This window comes from Papio anubis, chromosome 8, assembly GCF_008728515.1.
Source record: "Papio anubis isolate 15944 chromosome 8, Panubis1.0, whole genome shotgun sequence".
Lineage (NCBI taxonomy): Eukaryota > Metazoa > Chordata > Mammalia > Primates > Cercopithecidae > Papio > Papio anubis.
In genome coordinates, this window is record NC_044983.1 from 62516400 (window position 1) to 62529220 (window position 12821).

The 12821-nt window shown below is 42.8% G+C and overlaps 1 protein-coding gene across 12 annotated transcripts in view; it reads left to right on the forward strand.

The window, feature by feature from the left end:
* The window catches only part of LOC101000053 (serine/threonine-protein kinase Sgk3), a 146653-nt gene that overhangs the window by 55949 nt on the left and 77883 nt on the right, over positions 1 to 12821 (forward strand). For 2 of the 12 annotated variants that reach the window (XM_009213130.4, XM_031669601.1), the window contains exon 1: positions 2752 to 2881. The exons of 4 other annotated variants lie outside the window; for them this stretch is intronic. The gene's annotated coding sequence lies outside the window, so the exon portion shown is untranslated. Of the gene's footprint in view, positions 1 to 2747; positions 2882 to 2952; positions 3198 to 7142; positions 8562 to 12821 lie in introns of those variants that run through there. 6 more of the 12 variants (XM_009213129.4, XM_009213132.4, XM_031669599.1 and 3 more) reach the window with 5 other exon arrangements.

Sequence of the window (12821 nt, forward strand, 5' to 3'; positions counted from 1 at the left end):
TCGGCTCATTGCAGCCTGTACCTTCTAGGGTCAAGGGATCCTCCTATCTCAGCCTCCCAAGTAGCTGGGACTACAGACGTGCACCGCTACACCTGGCTCATTTTTTTTTTTTTTGAGACAGAGTCTCGCTCTGTTGCCCAGGCTGGAGTGCAGTGGCGCGATCTCGGCTCACTGCAAGCTCTGCTTCCTGGGTTCATGCCATTCTCCTGCCTCAGCCTCCTGAGTACCTGGGACTACAGGTGCCTGCCACCACGCCCGGCTAATTTTTTTGTATTTTTAGTAGAGACGGGGTTTCACCATGTTCACCTGGCTAATTTTTAAATTTTTTTGTAGAGATGGGGTTTCACCATGTTGCTCAGGCTGGTCTCAAACTCCACTCTTGAGCTCAAGTGATCTGCCTGCCTTGGCCTCCCAAAGTGCTGGGATTACAGGTGTGAGCCACCATAACTGGCTTGAGATAAAGATTCTAAATAGCAGAAAACAAAACAAAGTAGCCCTGCTACATGCTAACGTGAGTGGTGCAGATCCTAAGTATTATAGCATTTTATTGCATAGAGACGTCCCTGAGCTGGGCTATTGTAGTCAAGACAGGTAGTTAGGACTGAGAAGAGGGTATTCCAGCTGGGAGGCAGTGGGTTTGCATGTACAGTGGCAGGGATGTTAGCTATAAGTCGTGGATTCTGTACGTTGAGGAGACAGTCTGTCAAACAGCTGAGTACACAAGAGTGAGTTGGAGATTAGGTGGGAAATGTAGGTTAGGATCAGATCAAACACCCTGAGTTCTTTGAATCTGTTCTTTATACAGAGATGGCAGTGAAAATGGAAGAGTCATTGAAGAGACTCTGTAAAGGAGAAAGCCAAGGACCTGGTGACCAAACGTGAGGACTGAGAGGGAGGAGTCAAAGGTTTTGAGTTAGGGCAAGAACGATACAGTATTACCCCCTTAGCCAAGGGGGTACCTTCTAAAACTCCCAGTGGTTCCCTGAAACTGCAGATAGTACTGAACCGCAGTCTAAACTGTTTTTTTCCTATATATACATGCCTACAATAATGTTTACTCTCTAAATTAGGCACAGTAAGAGATTAACTACCATAACTAATAATAAAATACAATTATAACAATATGTCAGCATCACAACTCTTGCACTTTGGGGCCATCATGAAGTAAAATAAGGGTTCCTTGAACACAAGCACTGTGACACCTCTACAGCCGACCTGATGATAGAGATGCCTACTAAGTGACTAGCAGGTGGTTAACATCTGCAGCATGGACAAACTGGACAGAGGGAGGCTTCACATTGAAGGTAGATGGATTGGGATAGCGTGAGATTTTATCACACTGCTCAGAACAGCACACCATTTACAACTTATTGTTTATTTCTAGAATTTTCCATTTAATTTTTTCAGACTGTGGGTCAAAAAAAGAAAAGGGAAACTGTTGATAAGGGTATGTGTCGGGGACTGGTGTATTATTATTATTACAAACAGGAAAGTCGGAAGGGAGAGGTCGAATGAAGTGATTCCAGAGATCCCTGAAGCTTTTTCTAAAAATTTCCAATTTCTCTAAGTAGCTCCTGACTAGACAATACTTCCCTGCATTCTTTCCCCTCTCCTATGAGTAGAGCCTGGCAGGACAAACTCTAGAGTATGAGAGGGCATTTGGAGCCCATGAGGTCACCAGGCTAAATCCCCTCATTTTACTGATAAGCAAATTGAGGACTTCGGATATTGTGACTTCCCTTTAAGGCTACAGAGCTAGGCTGGCCTCTTGGCATTATTTTCTGAAATTCTTGTAATAAAGGTTACTGTATATCAATCCTGCTTACTGGCAAAGTGAGCCCTTTGTTTCCCTGCCATATTCATTAGTTATATTATTTTTATTTTAGAAACAGGGTCTTGCTATGCAGGTCCAGGCTGGCCTAGAACTCCTGGGCTCAAGTGATTCTCCTGCCTCAGCCCCTGGAGTAGCTGGGACTGTAGGAACTGTGCCCGACTCAGTTATTGGCTTAATGCCTCAAGCCGTTTTTCACCGTCCAGACTCAGATGCATTAATAATTAAAACAAGTCGTTTTGAGGATTCTGGTTTTCCTTTATCTTTACACCGAGACGCAAACCTTAGAGTAGCACACTACGGACATTCATGCCAAACCCGGCCGCGTCTGCTCTCTCGTGATGCGCCTGAACTGTTTGAAGCGAACGGGATTGATTAACAATTTATGAAGGGAATGGGATTAATTAACAATTTAAGCTCGAGGATTCTTACTGGGAGCCGACTCCCCAGGTTTTGAAGTAAAGGATGTGTGGTGGAGATTAGTAAAGGAATTGCTTCCTTTCTTTGCTCCTCTGAATCCCATTCCCAACGACGTCTCACGCCTGGAGCCCTGAATTGGTGTGTGACTCCTACCCCGCCCGAGGAAAATGAGATTATGCCAATGTCTTGAATGAGCGCGGTTGTTTTGAGGTCTACACTTTAGCGGGAACCTGGGGAGAGTGCCTTCTTATTCCCCGACCCCGCCCAAGGCTCTCTTCACTTTCCCCGCGGGGGTCCTCTCGTTTTTCTCTCTCCCATCCGCTGGATTCCCGCCTTTCCTCCCCCGCATATTTACTTAAGGCCCAGGGGTTGCACCCCGCCCGCTGCTCCTTCGCGGGCGCGGTCGAAGCGCTCCGAGGGCGGGGCTGATCGGGCCCATATTCGGGCGTGGCCGGCGGTGATTGGTGAGGGCGGGGCCTGCCGCAGGGGGCGGGGCCTACAGGTTTAGCCCCCGCAGGGAGCGCAGCTGGCGCCGCTGGGAGGTGGTGGCACGACGCAGGTCCTGGCCGAGTGTGGCGCAGCAGTGGCGGTGCTTCCCATTCGCCACGCGCCGGGGGTGGGTCCCCGAAGGTAAGCGTGTGGCTCATCGAGCTTGCGCGAGGAAGCCTGGCGGAGAACAGCCCGGGCACTGCGCGGGCCAGGTGGAGGGACCCCGGGGGCGCGGGAGGCAGGTGTGGTGTGACGGGCCCCAGTGCCGTTTCCGCGCCCATCAGGAGCGCGGGGCGGGGCGCGCGGGCGGCCCCTCCTGTGAACCCCTGAGAGGAGACGCCGGTTCCACACCCAGGCATGCTGCGGCTTCGCAGCACTCATTCACTGCACTTGGTCCGAGACAGGAAATGTTTGAGTTGTTCCACACACATCCCCTCTAAATGTCGAGAAGTCCCAGGTACTGTCAAGTTTGTATATCTTTAAAATATATTTACAGTTTGTGGTTCAGGACAGGAGGAGAAACCCGATAGTGAGTTTGCCGTGGGGCTTTACTTTTACTTTGTGTTATTCAGTTTGTAAGGAAGGTGTAGTCGAAACGGGACTGTTACTTAAACATGGACAGCAGGGGTTACATAGGGAGTGTATCTTGGAGATGAAGCACGCAGACTTTGGAGCTGGAGTCATGGTTTTGAATCTATTTATTAACTGAGAAAACTTGGGCAATTTGGTTAGCTTTTCTATGCCTTAGTTTTAGCGTATGTAAAATGGAGATAATGATAGTTCCAAACTTACAGCAGTTTTTGAAGATTAAATGAGTTAATACCTGGCTCATAGTCCACAATAAACTTTGGCTGTTTTCTTTATTATGCATTCAGATGAGCATTAATGTCAAGAATTGCCATCACCAGATATACGTGCTTTCTTTCCTCAGAGCTGTTGCTAGAAATGCTTGGGGATTCCTTTGGAACAGTTTTCTTAGACCAAGTTTCACAAGAAAAGGTCTCTTTTCTTTCACTAGGGGTGTTACCTGATGTGATCATCCACCTTGTTCCAAATCACATCCACAGAAACCTCAGAGTCTTGAAGGCTGTTCTAAAACAGGGATGAAAAAAGAGGCAGCGCCTTTACGGTGAATGTAGCCTCATTTTAAGCACCAAGTTCAGGCGGGTTTGTTTAAAAGCAGTTCATATCGCTTTATACAGAACATTTAAGTTGTGTTATTTTGGGTGGATGCTTATTTGTACTATTATTGCAAACCTAAGTAAAACAGAGCACCCCCAATACATAAATAAACATCATAGGAACCGTAGCTTGCTGCAGGGAATCTCAGAATTGAAAGGAATCTGAAAAATCAGACCAGCTGGTCTTTACAGATAAGGATGAGGCCAAAGACTCAGAACCAATAAATGGCGGAGCTTAGGCTAGAATTCAGCTCTGCTGATCAACAAAGTATAAAATCAAATGATGATATTATTTCTAGTTTTGATGATAGTTACTATCTTTATTTTTGACAGTTTTATGGTGCTGTGAATGGCTTTCCTCTCCAGCAGTATCCTGCTTGGTAGCTTAATTGCATGATTCATAATCTTTCTTCAGTACCTTTGACTTAAATCACAAGTCTCAAAGTTGCTACATTAATTATTGCTTTGAGAACAAGATGATTGTCTTCTTAAGCTTTGTACAAACATGTTCTAATGTGCTTTGGTTTTGTCCTTCTAAAATGCAGTCCTCTTCTCCCATGTAGGGAATGTAAACAGCCAGTATAAACAAATTGACCCACTAGGCAGTTTTTTATCGCCGGTTTATTGGTGAAGTTTTCTTGATTGGGTAGGATAGAGTCAGGAAGTGGAACCCTGAATGCTCGCCCAAGGAAATAGGACTGGGTCCCAAAGAGGTATGTCGCAATGTGGCTGCTAACTTCAAAAGCATTGTGGAGTGAAATTATTTTAAGCTATTGTTTTGTTAGTTGCTGACTCTTCCCCAGCTCTTTGTATAGCTCACTCCTTCACCTCTGGGTGTTTGTTTAGATGTTACCTTCCTATTTAAAATTACATACAACACCACACTTACATATTGACCTGTTTATTTACTTATTCATTATCTGTTGTCTGACGAGCGTAAGTTCCATGTGGGTAAAGTTGTTTGCCAGTTGTGTTCACTGTTGTATCCTAAATGCTTGAAAATAGTGCCCGGCACACAGAGGTACCGAATTCATGGATCTGATGCGGACATTTCCAACAAGACTAGTAATTAGTTAAGCTAATTCACTGTCATTTTGCCCTATTTTCCGTTCCCTCCATTTTATTTATTCCTAGTTACCCAGGAATAACATCTTGAGGCAATGTTAATTCTTTCTTTTACCTTTGTACCCCACATGCAAATAGCTACCAAGTTATTTCATCTGTCACTTTTTTTTTTTGCAAACCTGCCTCTCCTGTTGTTGCCAAGCCCATTTCTTCATTCCCTTCCATTTGACACCTACAGCACTGCAGTTCCCTTTTCAAGTGCCTTCACATCCTTACCTGCAGAATGAAATCCAGAGTGAAAAACCTGACATTCAGAATTCCCTCCAACATGATTTCAACCCCACTTTTACAGTCTGTATCTCCTATAGATGAAGAGAGTGAGTTCCAGTTTAGATTTGTAAATATGACAGTAGAATAAGGCTTTAATGGTGATGCCCTATAAAATCCCAAGATGAGTGTTGCTTCATGACAGTTTCTCTTTCTGTTTTTATTGATGAGTTGATCTTTTTCTCCGACGTGGGTGGGGATTTAGACATAGTGGACTAGTGGCTGTTCCCTGTTTCTAGTGAGAACTTCTGCTGCCCTTTCTGTTTTGAGTTCCCATTCTTCAAACCCCCCTCACATGCGGCCCCTGCCACCCCCTACCAAATATCTAGGTAAGTTCAGTTGGAAGTGGCTTTTTCTTCCTCTGAGTGCTGGTGACTTTCGTAGAGAATTTAGCACAGTCTACTTTGAATTCGAAATCTTAGGGCATTGGTCTTTTCTTTATTGCTTCATGTCCTGGAGGACAAGAAGCATGCACACACACATTTCAGTTTCTTTTAAAGGAAAAATAAGACCCACACCTACTTACCTGCTGCTTTTTTTTTTTGAGATGGAGTCTTCATTCTGTCGCCCAGACTGGAGTGCAGTGCTGCGATCTCAGCACTCTGCTCCCTCTGCCTGCCGGGTTCATGCCATTCTCCTGCCGCAGCCTCCCGAGTAGCTGGGACTACAGGTGCCCGCCACCACGCCCGGCTAATTTTTTGTATTTTTAGTAGAGGCAGGGTTTCACCGTGTTAGCCAGGATGTTCTCGATCTCCTGACCTCATGATCCTTCCACCTCAGCTTTCCAAAGTGCTGGGATTACAGGCGTGAGCCACCGCGCCCAGCCTCTTAACTTTTTAAAATAAACATGAACTTAAAATTATATCAAACAGAACTTTAAATAGTTAAATATTGAGCTTCAACAATTATTTCTACAGTATAGACAAATGAAGAAGATAACAAGGAAAATGTCAGTACTAAGTAAAAAGATTCAAATGAAGACACTGAGGTCTGGATTTATAGAGGGGAGTGGGTGTAGAGAGAGCAGCATATCCAAAACGCATGTGGATGGACAGGCAGATGTTTTTAAAAGTACACAGTAAATTCGGAAAACCATCAGGAGAGGACAACTTTATGGAGCAATATCTGCAGCTTAGGATTTTGTGGAGTCTTATTCCTAAAATATATTTTGTTTTTTTATCTCTAGGCACATGTAATACTGTTTCTTTGCTTTGTTTCTGTACAAGATAGGACTGAAGATTCTCTTTCTCTCTGGTCTGCAGAAAGTAATTTACTTTCTTTCCTTTCATTGTTTGATCTTAAAAAAAAAGTTCATACCTTTTTCCTGATTGTCCTGGATATGTGGAGAAAGGTATATATGCCAGAAGTTTTTAGTCCTTCAGAAAAAGGTGGTAGATATGAGATACTTGAGTTTACTATTGTCGAAGTTTACAATTTTACTAAGTTTGATATCAGCATTTAACACATTTTGCGGAATTTTATATTACAAGCATATCCTTGCACATATTCCAGTTGAGTCAATGATTTTATTTTACTTGTGACTCTTTCAGATTAAAACTTTACTCAAGAGCTTGTGTAAATGTTTCTGTCACTTAATTTTATCTTTTCTCCTGTGGCCTTCCAAACCTCAACTGAAGTTTTTCCATTCTAGGGCATACATTAACTTGTTTTCATTCAGGTGCTTATAGATATAGGTCTAAATTTATTTTACTATTCCTAGGATGAAGCAGCAGTTTCTATTGTTAGATGGGGGGGCAATATATATATACACATTTTATATATATACATTTTATGCATGCACACATTTTATACATATGTATGTATAAAATTAGGGATATATATGCCCTAATTTTTGAAATGTTAAAATATTAAAGTAAAATTCTGCATGTTGTCTTTACTAATAACAAATAGCCACTGTAAGGTCAGGATTTGAAATTAAGTAGTGTAATTTAAATAAGTATTATAATTTAAATATGTAATTGGTTGTAATTTTTGTGCTTTGGGAAGTTTTTAGTAATGTGATAATAGTTTTAGTGTCAGAAGAATTTGGAAAGCAAATGTTTACTTTAGAGTAAAGTTTCCTTTATCACACTGCATAAGCATCTGTGTTTATCCTGAGATCTCCTTGATTTTATAAAGCCTTAGTTCAGTGTATTATCAGATAGAATCATTCATAAAAATAATAAAAAATGAGGGTACAGATGCTGATATACCCCCAGCACATGGTAAATACTACATAAGTATCATTCAATAGTAAATCTATATTTTAAGGGAGGATTTTATTAAGATATAGCATATTAGTACATATTTGGAGTGATCCAGTGAAGAGGCAGAAATTGATGATTCAGGAGACTGATGAAGGAATAATGAGGCATTGGTCACTGAAGATTTCACTAGCACACTTTGGCAAGTTGTAATTTCTAAATGTCTCTCTCCACCTGTTTAATAAATCAATGAAAGGTTTTATTAGGGCCTTCTAAGTGTATGGCAGTCAATAAGTCACAGTCCCTACACCCTAGTCAGGGAGGCTCTCAATAAGCAAGCAACTGCAATCCTAGTTGCAATCCATAAATGCTGAAATGGAAATAAACAACATGATAAGGGAAGATTAACTTGGGGAGGGAGCACATTAGGGTGACCGTGAAGTTTGTTGGAAGAAGTGACTTTTGAACAAGGCGTTGGTGTGAAGAGCTGATGAGAGAGTGTCCCAAACAGAGGGGCCACTGGTACAAGAGACGAGATGGGAAAGGGCTTGGAACGTGTGCGAAATATGAAGGAGGTTGTTCTGGCATGTGTCTAGTGAACACAGAGGCCAGAGGACCTTGTGGGTACAGCTGGAGACTTATGCAGAGTAACATTAGGCCCTGTGGGGGATTGTAGTCTGTCAGCAATAATCCACAGTTTGGATTTTATTCTAAGGGTGGTGGGAAGCCGTGGAAAGGGGTTAGGCAAGCAGTGAAATGATCAGATTTACAGTGATAAAAATAAATTGGTCTGGCTACTGGGGAGAAGATGGATTGGAGGGAGTTTAGAATGGAAGCAGAGAGCAGGTTGGAGGTTCTCCCAAGAGACTCTATGAGACATGATGGTGATTTTTGTCTTTTTGGGTTTTGTTTTGTTAGGCCTGGACAATCTGAATTCTGCCAACCTCTTCAGTTCAGAACCAGCTTGACCCCAGGCCCCATCACTCTGCCAGTCACCACAGTCCTCTAGGAATTTGCCTTGGGAGTATTTGTTCACATTTGCCTGTAAGATATGCTTGGAGTGTGCCTACAAATGGAAAAACTTGGGAGTTTTGGAATAGAGCAGGCGTTCTGGTGGTTGAGAACCCAAGATAGTGACCTTGGGAGGCTGAGAACGATAGGACAGCCTTGCTGCCACAGCTACCATCTCTACTAGTCAGTTCTGGACCAAGTAGAGGGACATGGCATGGCTGGAGTAAATTTAGGACCTTCCTCCTATCCTAGCAGTATTTTGTTTTGTTTGGTTTCTTAAAGAGATGGGATCTAGCTCTGTCACTCAGGATGGGAGTGCATTGCTGCAATCATAGCTCACTGCAGCCTCAAACTCCTGGGCTCAAGCTATCATCCGGCCTCAGCCTCCTGAATAATTGGGATTAGAAGCATGAGACACCATGCCTGGTTTATTTTAGCAGTTTTATCCTATATGGAGAAAACAAAGGGCTGTCAGTGGTTACTTCCACTTCCTCACCCAGGCCCTTCTCTAAATGTTTGTAATAAAATGGGAGCTGGCTCATGTGACTTTAGTTGAGCTTCTTGGACACTCTTCTCAAGTTGTTGGTGCACAACACTCTTCTTCAATACTGTTTTAGTGCCAACATTGGCTATTTTGCATGTACTTTATTTTTAATTCATATATCACTTTTATCAAGAATCGGATAAATAAAAGGTGCTTAAATAGAGATGTAGTAAACCTAGGAAAAACTGGGACTGCTTTGTGATTACAGAATGTTGGAAAAATCAAAGATGGGGGTGGAGTGGGAATTAGAGGAAGGATGTATCAGTAAGAAAGGAAAACAGGAAAAGTTGTAACTGATTCATCATGTGATGTGTGAGGGGAGGGGAGGGGAGAAGGTTACTATGTATCTTTCATTGGCAGAGCCTGTTGACTTTTTAAAAAATCTGTTCTGCAGTGAATTTAATTTACAGATGTGACAAAGATGTCCTTTGTTTCTGTTGAAACATTTGGGATGTGTTTGGAGCTAGTGTCCTGAGAGGCAGAAATAAACATACACAGACTATATATATTCTTACAGTAGACTTTCAGTAAAGTAAGCAGTTAGTTTGGGGTTAGAATTTGCTGGGAAGGTGCTTTTAATGTAATTTAAAATGAAACCTATTCATAGGGTCTATTCCCTTCTCAGAAATAGTCCCATCCCAATTCCTTTTCTTATTTACTGGGTCAGTTCCCCTTGCCACGCCCAGGGTTTGTGTATGGTTTTTTTTTTTTTACTTTTTTTTTCATAGCTAAATTAGGAAAGTACACAGTTCCCCATATATCTGTGTCGCCACACATGTACAGCACCCCCAGTTGTCAATATCCCCCACCAGAGTGGTACATATGTTATAATCGGTGAATCTACGTTAACACATCGTAATAACCCAAAGTCCATAGATTACATTAGGGTTCACTCTTGGTGTTGTACATTCTGTGGGTTTGGACAAATGTATAATGACATGTGTCCATCATTACAGTGTCACAGAGTATTTTCACTGCCTTAAAAATCCTCTGTCTAGTCATCGTTTCACCCTGTGCCCCAGCCCCTGGCAGCTGTTGATCTTTTTACTGTTTTCATAGTTTTGCCTTTTCTAGAATATCGTATAATTGGAATCATGCAGTATGCAGCCTTTTCAGATTGGCGTCTTTCACATAATGATACACATTTAAGATTTCTCCATGTCTTCGTATGGCTGGATAGCTTATTTCTTTTTAGCACTGAAAAATATTTCATTGTCTGGATGTACTACAGTGTATTAATCTATTCACCTATAGTAGGGCATCTTGGTTGCTTCCAAGTTTTGGCAATTATGAATAAAGTTGCTAGAGACATCCATTTACAGGTTTTTGTGTGCACGTAGTGTTTAGCTTCTTTGGGTAAATGTCAAGGAGTGCAACTTCTGGATTGTATAGTAAGAATATGTTTAGTTTTGTAAGAAACGGCCAAACTGCCAGAGTGGCTGTACCATTTTGCATTCCTACCAACAGTGAACGAGAGTTCCTGCTGTTACCTATCCTCACCAGCATGTGATGTTGTCAGTGGTCTGGATTCTGACCATTTCTGAAAAGTATGTAATGGTATCTCATTTTAATTTGCATTTCCTGGTGACATGATGTGGAATATGCTTATTTGCATTTGCCATCTGTATATCTTCTTTGGTGAGGTGTCTGTTAAGGTATTTTGTCCATATTTTAATCAGATTGTTTTCTTGTTTTTTAAAGAGTTCTTTGTATATTTTAGATAACAGTCCTTTATTGGCTGTATCTTTTGCAAATGTTTTCTTTTCTTTTCTTTTTTTTTTTTTTTTTTGAGAAGGAGTCTCGCTCTGTCAAGGCTGGAGTGCAGTAGTGCGATCTCAGCTTACTGCAGGCTCTGCCTCCCGGGTTCACGCCATTCTCCTGCCTCAGCCTCTGGAGTAGCTGGGACTACAGGCACCCCCCACCATGTCCAGCTAATTTTTTTGTATTTTTAGTAGAGACGGGGTTTCACCGTGTTAGCCAGGATGGTCTTGACCTCCTGACCTTAAGATCCGCCCGCCTCAGCCTCCCAGAGTGCTGGGATTACAGGTGTGAGCCACGATGCCTGGCCTATTTTTGTTTTTTAAGATAGGGTCTTGCTCTGGCACCCGGCCTGGAGTGCAGTGATGCGATCTTGACTCACTGCAACTTTCACCTCCTGGGCTCAAGCGATTCTCCCACCTCAGCCTCCTGAGTGGCTGGGATTACAGGTGCATACCATCATGCTAGGCTAGTGTGTGTGTGTGTGTGTGTGTGTGTGTGTGTTTAGGAATTTTATAGTTTTGTTGTTGTTGTTGTTTGTTTGTTTGTTTTTGAGACACAGTGTTGCTCTGTTGCCTAGGCTGGAGTGTAGTGGTGCAGTCTCGAGGCTAACTGCAGTCTCCACTTCTGCCTCTTGGGCTCAAGTGATCCTCTGGTCTCAGACTCTCAAGTAGCCAGGACTACAGGTACATGCCACCATGCCCGGCTAATTTTTAAATTTTTTTTGTGGAGACAGGATCTCACTATATTTCCCAGGCTGATATCGAACTCCTGGGCTCAAGGGATCTTCCCGCTTTATTAGCCTCCCAAAGTGCTGGGATTACAGGCATCAGCCATCACCCGGCCTACTTTTGCAATTTATGTGCATGGCTTTTCTTTTGTATCTTCCTTGACCAGCCTTGTTAGTGCCCTCCTTTAGGTGCCATCGTTTCTAAACACCCGGTACCCTCTTCCCCTGCTGAGGAAAACTTGTAGCTCTTCACAGGCCAAATTCCTTCCTTTTGGGACATGTTTGTTCTTACTTCCCTTTATGCCTTGGTGTGAATCACCAACTCACCCTCCCTGCTGTATTGGGTAAGAATGGGAAATGATACTTACGAGTGTATCTACCTTCTAATCTGAGTAGGGTCCTCTAGTCAATATCAAACAATCTTTATGATGGGTTAAGGAAATAGGGTTCAGAAATTCTCTTTATTTTTTACAGGTGAAAGCAGAAGAGTCTTTTGACTTTTTTTATAAAAAAATTTTTTTTCACTGCCCTGAAACAAAGATAGGCAAGACCCAGGGACGGTAATTAGCATATAATAGACAAAAAGATGGATACAATGATGAAGGAAAACATCCTTTTTAAGAAAAGTTTTAATGGTCACCTATTGTAAGCAATATTTGAATCAGTAACTTTTTTTTTTTTTTTTTTTTTTTTTGAGACGGAGTCTGGCTCTGTCGCCCAGGCTGGAGTGCAGTGGCCGGATCTCAGCCCACTGCAAGCCCCGCCTCCCGGGTTCACACCATTCTCCTGCCTCAGCCTCCCGAGTAGCTGGGAGTACAGGCGCCCGCCACCTCGCCCAGCTAATTTTTTTTGTATTTTAGTAGAGACGGGGTTTCACCGTGTTAGCCAGGATGGTCTCGATCTCCTGACCTCGTGATCCGCCCGTCTCGGCCTCCGAAAATGCTGGGATTACAGGCGTGAGCCACCGCGCCCAGCCCTAAAGTTGTTTTAATATACTAGTGTAGTTATTACAGTTTTTTTTTTTTTTTTTTTTTTTTTTTTTTTTTTTTTTTGAGACAGAGTCTCAATCTGTCGTCCAGGCTGGAGTGCAGTGGCGTGATCTCCACTCACTGCAAGCTCCACCTCCCGGGTTCACACCATTCTCCTGCCTCAGCCTCTGGAGTAGCTGGTACTACAGGCACCCGCCGCCACACCCAGCTAATTTTTTTTGTATGTTAGTAGAGACGGGGTTTCACCGTGTTAGCCAGGATGGTCTCGATCT